Here is a 5,945-nt window from a genome sequence, read left to right on the forward strand (position 1 = left end):
GAGAGAGAGAGAGAGAGAGAGAGAGAGAGAGAGAGAGAGAAGAATGATAGCCTGTTTGGACCTTATCTTAGTATTAAACTAATTTAGTAGAGGTTTTACGGCGCTTGCAACTGCATAATGAAGTCATATGAGCGCCAGAATAATATTAGAGCTGTTACAAGAGAGTAACAAACATAAAAAAAGAAGAAGGGGAGATAAGGACGGTAGATGTTTGATAGGAAAGAAAAAGCAAATCACACCAGAGCACCCGCCAACCACACACGACCTTATCTTAAAACATAATTATCTGCTGATACAGCTGGATCTATCCGCTCGAACCGAGAGCGTATCAGTTTGCAGTCTCGTTAGTCATATTATAAGGAAAAGCCACATCAACAGATGAATAAAGCAAGGAGAAGAAGAAGATTAACTACAGCATTACCAACAGCAGCAATGACAGCAATAACAGCAACAGCAGGAGGAACAACAACAGCAATATTGAAAGCAATAACAACAGCAACAAAAAGAGTAATATAAGAGCAATAACAACAGCAACAACAACAACAACAACAATAAGACCAGTAACAACAACAACAGCAACAGCAACAACTGCAGCAGAAGTAGCAGCAACAGCAGCAGCAATAGTTGATGACTAAAAGAACAACGGCAGCAGCAACAAAAACAACACCAGTAACAGGAACCATGAAGGATGATCAAAACAATAACAATTACAACAGAAGTATCAATAACGACGACGAAAATTACAACAATAGCAACGACAGAAACGAGAATAGCAACAACAACAACAACAACAATAACAGCAACAACAACAACAACAACAACAACAGTAAAACCAGCAGCAAGAACAGCAACAGTGGATGATCAAAGCAATAACAACATCAAGAACAAGAACAACCGCAACAGCATTTACCAAAACAACAGCAGCAACATCATCTTCAACAACAACAGCAACAACAACAACAACAACAACAACAACAACAACAACAACACAGCTACAAAGACGAGGCATGAATAATTAGAGGTACAATTAACAGGCATTATATAGGAACACAATTAATAATGATAAAATATCAATAATAATAAATTGCATTCTTATTGCCCCTTTCTTTCTCGACAAGATCGTTAAAGGGCATTTACAAAATAATCTAAAGCCTTTTTCAAAAATATAAAAGACGAATACATGCAAACACATACATAATCGTGAAGAAATAATAACGGAACTCGTTAACAAATACAACACACAGCTCGACATACTAGTACATTGATAAAGATCCAATATAACAACAAGCAGGTGTCTGAACATAAAAATGCAAATCAATACCTACATAAATACACAGTTGGGTATAAAAAGCATGATAATGGTTGACAACTCATAACGTGGAAAAGGAGTCTACTCTTAGAATAAAAGCGATATGAAACGCTTTATGGTTACTGTTGTTGTTGTTGTTGTTGTTGTTTTCGTTATTTTTGTTGTTGTTGTTGTTGTTGCTGTTGTTGTTGTTGTTGTTGTTGTTGCTTTTGTTATTTTTGTTGTTGTTGTGTTGTTGTTGTTGTTGTTGTTGTTTTAATGTTTTTGGTTTTATTTTTGTTTTGTGTGTGTATTAATCTTGGTTTTTTTTTTCATTTTGTGTGTGTGTTGGGGGAGGGGGGGTGGGAGGGGGAGGGGGAGGGAGAATAGTTTTAGTAAGAGTTTTACGGCTCTTGCAACACAAATAGGCCATACTATAAGTGCCGAAGATTAGAGGTGTTACTAGAGAGTGACAAACAAATACACGATGGAGGGAGGAGAGATTAGGGCGACATACTATACTATTTCATAGGAAAGAAGGAACAAATCTCACAAGCGCATCTGCCTACCACCCAATTTTATGGTTACAACATCACCATCATCATCATCCAGTGCCAGATATGTGACAGACATCGACGATCATGGTTCTCCATTCATTCCTTTGCTCGGATGCTTTAAAAAAAGCTACGTTTCCCAGATCTTTCCCTGTTAACTTTTTTTTTAGATTCCCCAATTAAATTGTTCTGGACCTATCCCTGCCTCCTTTGCCTTCAATTTTGTCAGTGAGAGCTAGATGTTAAAGACCCTTATGTCTATTCAGGTGTCCCAAAAATTGCACTAGCCGTTTCCTAGTCGTTTTTAACATTGAGCGTCCCACGTGGGCTTCATAAAGCACTACCTCATTTGATTTCTTTTCCTTCCACGATACCCTTAGCAGTAGAGCTGGGCGAAGAGTCGATTCCGGAACCGATCCCCAAGATTAATGCTACGGAAGAAAAGTTCCTACTCCTTTTTACAAAAACCAACGGTTACCAAAATCTTTTCTATTAAAATTTCTTTTTGAAAAATAAAAGTTGATGTTTCGTAGTGCCCCAAAAATCAAGGTTATCCTAAATCATGATGTTCGGAGCCAAACAGGTAACCACCGGAAGAAATCACATCATTAGAAAGTAAGTAATTGGGTTCGGAGTCGATTCCTACGATTCCTAGCTTTCAATAATCGGGAACCTAGCAGCCGCCCAGCACTACTTAGCAGTCTCCTTAGAAACCACATTTTAGTTGGTTACGACAACAATAACAAAATGTCATCATACAGCAAAATAGATCAGTAGTGACTCAAAAGTAGTTAGTTGGTAAACGTGTTTCGACGTGCATATATCACAGAGAAGGTAATAAGTAATTTAAAAAACACCTGATCCTGGATGGGTTACGTGACAGATTATTTAATTCTAAGCTCTAATGAAGATGAGTCTTCAGGCTCTTGTTGAATGCGGTCAAAGTCACCGCTTACCTGATTTTATATTGTTATTTGGGGAGGTGTTCCACATGGCGGACTCAGAAAGGAAAACCATTCTTTCTCTTTGCAGGAGGTTTCATCTCTGACCCAGAGGTTGACTGACGTGTCTGTAATGACCCATCGTTCACGGTCGCGAGCTGCCGCTGCACAATCTGCCATATCCACGATTCCGGGAAAATTCAACGGAAGAAAAGTTCCACTTCCTTTTTACGTAAACCAACGGTTACCAGTTACTTTATTCTTTAAAATATTCGTTTTTTTGGAATTTATTTTGGAAGGAAAAAAAGTGTTCAGAAATCAAGGTTATCCTTAATCCTGAAGATTTTCAGAGCCAACCAGGTAACCACCGGAAGAAATCACATCATTAGCAAGTAATTGGGTTCGGAGTCGATTCCTACGACTCCTAGCTTTCAATAATCGGGAACCTAGCCGCCCATCACTGATATCCAGGCCAGTCCATGTCCATAATTATGTTGTCTCTTACACATTTCAAATTTACCCTTGGGACGACTAACTTGTTATCAGCTAGTTGATAGTTTGAAAATTATTGTGGGTGTTTTATAGACCTGCGACAGATTGTCTCGGGTTCCAACCCTGTCAAGTGCCTAATGTTATGCCATTGAGAAAGGGCAATTTACACACATGTTCCTCTGTTTTTTTATTTCTTTATTTTATTTCTTTTTTGGTATGTGTTTTACGGCGCTCTCAACTGTATAAGGTCATATGAAGGCACAGCACATATAAAATATGTTCAGTTGGAAGGAAATTTGGAATTTTTACCGGGTGCCGGCCGAAGCATCCTCATATCGATTTTGGACTACCAAGGGATCTTTAACGTGCGCAACTTGCACACGGGACTTCCGTGATTTTTTCGCCCTTTGCCGAGAAGGCTAGGTGTAGATCTTTCCTACCATAAGATCAGAGGTGTGGCTGAAAGACAATAGTAAGAAGGAGCCAAGGAGTAGCAGTAGAAAGGCTGCAAAAAGAGTCAGGAATCCAGAGAAAGGGCAAAGGAGGTGAGGTGGTGGGGGGAGAAAGTGGAAACGAAAACAGAAGACAGCACATAGTTAGATAGCAGGAGATGATGTGAAATGAGAACATTTTTAGAGAAGAAAACTTTCCGAATTCGAACCCTTGACCTATTGAAAGAGAGGTGAACACCTTAACCTCTAGGCCTCGAGAGGCCCCTGATTATTGGCGTATGATAGACCTATTATTATTATTATTATTATTATTATTATTATTATTATTATTATTATTATTATTAGTAGTAGTAGTAGTAGTAGTATTATTATTAGTATTATTGTTATTATTATTAATATTTTCATCATTTTTATTATCATTATTATTATCATTTTCATTATTAACACAATTATTATCATTATTATCATTATTATTATCATAATCATTATTATTATTATTACTATTACTATCAATATCATTATTATTATCATTATTATTATTACTATTATACGGTTCTCGTCGACTGCAGGTACGGCGTTTGCCTCTCATTCAATAGATCCCGTGCTCGAAACCTGGCAGCAACAAACACATTTTCTTATCTAAATCTTTCTACTTTCACCTTCTTTTATGTTCTCAAGACATGTTCTGTCCTCTGCTTTCATCTCCACTTTCTTTCACCTCTCTCACTAACATACTGACAAGATTGTTCACTGTCTATGGTCGGGTACCCATTCCCACCAGGGTGAAGTGAAAAAAATTCGTATAAAGTGTCTTTCCCAAGGACACAACGTCGGGCCAGTGGGCTCGAACCCCAGAACCCGATACCTCACTATTACGAGTTCGGTAGTCTAACCACTAGGCCACCGACGCCACATAAAATATGTACTGCTTCTTCTTTCTCCTTCTTACTGCTGTCTTTCAGCCACACCCCCTGAAACACTCTAGTCATCATGAAAGAAAGAAGAGTGGGAGGGGGTGGTGGAGGGGAGCCCAGTAAATGAGTGAAATTTATAAACAACAGTAGTTGTTATAATGAGGTTACCAAGTTTTCCCCTGTTCAGCCTTTCGGTTAACTCTTTATCTCTGTCAAACCGCCCCCAGCGGCTCGCGGTCGGAACCACTGTGCCTGTGAGCCGCTGATTCCTTCATGCTTCGGGCCAACTTGTTATTTTTTGCCGACTCCAGGCAAAGCTCTGTATGCAAATTAGATATTTTGCCTTGCGCGGAATCTGCAGCCGCTTCTCGATTCAGCCAAGGAAACGGATGAATTTGAACCGATGGCATATTTTTGGTCCCAATTTCATTTCATATTTGCTAGAAATAATTGTTTTACATTAGATTCCATACATTTGAGCCTTTCATAAAAGCAATTGAGGCAATAATTTCGATCTGAAGGCTTCATGGCCAAGATTTGGACCTATCTAGATCTAGGTCAGCTCTGTGTAGCGTCAAACCACAGACTGAGATTTTGTCGGTCTTCGGCAAGCGGCAAATGGACGCGCATCATTTTTCGTGCCTGTCATCCGGGCGATGACGTCACGAAAACGCATTGCCTGGAACATGCAAAAAATCATAGTGGGCGTCCCGCCTTACAACGGATTCGGTATCAAATTACTTTTCGGCAATTGCCGAACACAGGTCTCTTATACCGGAAGTTCATTCATTAGATGAAGAACTACCAAAATAGTTTTGCTAGTTTCTATTTAATGACCCATTTAACAACGCTTTTATCATTTTTAGATTTAGAACAAGAAAAGGGCCATGGCGTGGTGGGTTTACCCTTTTCGGAGATAAAACACACAAGCACCACCTATAGGGATACTATCTCAAAACTCTTTAAAACAGGTAATAACCCCAGAGATGTAACAATGCTTATCATTTAGAAGTGTCACACGAGGAACGTTCAGACAAAAGGCCTGTCTGAAATGTTTTACTGGGACTTTTTAAGGCTTGAAAAGCAATAATATTTTCTGGGAACTTTTTATGCTGTGTGTACATAACACTCAGCATGAAACATTAGCCCACTTTTTTCAGATTAAATGAAACGTTTTGGCAATTGCTTTTGATCTTGAAACTGAACGTGTTGTTGTATTATGGTCTGTCAACAAATAAATGAACAAGGGCAATCTTTATTCATCTCACAGGGAGAAATTGGTCTTGGTTGTTTACAATGGCAGT

Source organism: Aplysia californica, unplaced genomic scaffold (assembly GCF_000002075.1).
Source record: "Aplysia californica isolate F4 #8 unplaced genomic scaffold, AplCal3.0 scaffold00495, whole genome shotgun sequence".
Taxonomy (NCBI): domain Eukaryota; kingdom Metazoa; phylum Mollusca; class Gastropoda; order Aplysiida; family Aplysiidae; genus Aplysia; species Aplysia californica.